This window comes from Mandrillus leucophaeus, unplaced genomic scaffold, assembly GCF_000951045.1.
Source record: "Mandrillus leucophaeus isolate KB7577 unplaced genomic scaffold, Mleu.le_1.0 Scaffold56, whole genome shotgun sequence".
NCBI classification, from domain to species: domain Eukaryota; kingdom Metazoa; phylum Chordata; class Mammalia; order Primates; family Cercopithecidae; genus Mandrillus; species Mandrillus leucophaeus.
The window spans coordinates 2,753,555-2,755,600 of record NW_012106030.1 but is presented as its reverse complement, the minus strand read 5'-3'; the positions used below and the strand labels follow the sequence as shown (position 1 = coordinate 2,755,600).

Below are 2,046 nucleotides of genomic sequence, written 5' to 3'. Positions count from 1 at the left end.
AAAAAAAAAAAAAAAGAAACAAAATGAAGTCTTAATTCCTTCATCCCAGAAAAGAGATGTGCAAATAATTAAATCATAAATATAGCAAACAAATATGGTATGGATATAGCAATGTCTCTGATCGTGATTTAAATCTACTGTGAATAATGAAGAAAAGTCTACAGTGTTCTGCAGTGCTTAGTGCTGAGTTCTAATACCTATCAGTTATCCTTCCCCTTTTCAAAATGGATAGCAGCTACCGATGCTGTAGACTCCATTCTGACTTAAGTCACATCGTGGCTAATTCTGTCCCCTTTAATACTCCGTTTCCGTTTCCCTGCAGTAACCCACACAACTACTGACGTATTCGTTTTTACTGAGTTCTCACGGAAAACCGCTTCCATCATTAAGCACGCATATTTAATCAGAACCTCCTCTATAATGAGAACACTTTGTTCTGACTGAAGAAGTGAGGAATTCCAGGATACAATATGTACAATATTGCTGTTGGCCAATACTGGAGGGTGGAAGTGCCCATGAACACTAAATGCAGGCATTCTTGCTCACCTCAGCATCTTACTTATAAACGACTCTCCTGCCTCAGCCTCCCAAGTAGCTGGGGCTACAGGCGCATACCACCACACCTGGCTAATTTTTATATTTTTAGTAAAGATGGAGTTTCACCATGTTGGCCAAGCTGGTCTTCAATTCCTGACCTCAAGTGATCTGCCCACCTCGGCCTCCCAAAATGCTGGGATTACAGGCATGAGCCACCGTGCCAGGCCAGTTTATTTATTTTTTTAAAGACAGGAGTAACAACCTGGCTGGCTGGGGTGTGTATGGCTCAAAGGTGAATTATGTAAAGCATCCAACACAATGACTGCACCCAGTTCACCCTTCATAAATGGAAGTTTTGTTATCTAATATAAGAATTTAAAGAAGAACCTTTCAGTTACATATCTAGGAGAGGGGCTTTAGCCATCGGAACCATCTGAATCTCAAGAAAGACATGCACACTTAGCAGTCAGGGCCATATTAAAGTAACACCGCTTCCTGACTGCCATATTCCAAAATGACTGGGCCAGTCTCTCTCTACACAAAGGGTAAGTGAATCTTTCAATATGCCAATCAGTCTACTAAACTAAGAGCATTTGAATAATGATTTCTTAGGTTCACAATTCCTGGAAGAATTTTTTTCATTGTAAGTGCTTTCTTGGGCATACAGCCCACAGTTAGAAAATTAGCATTATTATTTTAATACTAACTAAATAGAATTGTGGATGGCAGTACATAATCCTAAAAACAATAAACACAATTTTGATTTACTTAATTCTGTATACAGTGAACAAAGAATCTGATTCTTTGAAACTATTTTAAGATTCGCAATCTTGGAAATATGACAAAGGGAAGTAGGAATCAAAGAATGGTATTGAAATATAAAATTTTCTAATGCCAAGACAAAAGTCACATGGATTTCAACTTGTCAGTCGAGCATGAGTCTGATTATTCTATTCACTTCACTGACTTTGATCCCTATCCTCACCTCATCTTGGAGTTAGTTTTTCCTATGGTGGGCTCCTATTTGTCATAAAACCTTTATTTTTAACTCAGTCTGCACTTCTTACTTATAGGCCTACATTTTCAGGTCTCGTTCTAGAAATGACATTATTCAAATTTTCAGCTCAGACCCTGTCCTCTGGCCTTATCCAAAACAGTCAGACCAAATGAGATGCTTCACAGTGCTAATTGAGAACTGATCTTTCAACTACTTAGTGATAAGCAACAGCAGCTGGTTCTGAGTAATCATACAGGAAAGGAGCCTCATACTAAGGCTCAATACTAAGCTTCTAGGAGCAATCCCCAACCCAGCACAAAACAGGCTTAATGAGAAAACTGTCACTGTTTTCAGCTGTACCAAGAATTCATCACTGTAAACACCACCACCCCTAAGAGCCGGATGCCACTACTGCCACTCTGGCTAGCAAACCTGGACTCTAAGCAGAGCCTCTCTCCTCAAATTGCTCATTTCAGAACTTAGGTTTGTTGATGGAACCTAGGTTACATTCT

The 2,046-nt window shown here is 39.3% G+C and overlaps 1 protein-coding gene across 2 annotated transcripts in view; it reads right to left on the bottom strand.

Moving 5' to 3' along the window:
* CDKAL1 (CDK5 regulatory subunit associated protein 1-like 1) overlaps window positions 1-2,046 on the bottom strand; it is a 743,372-nt gene that overhangs the window by 327,605 nt on the left and 413,721 nt on the right. The gene's annotated exons all lie outside the window — the stretch shown is intronic.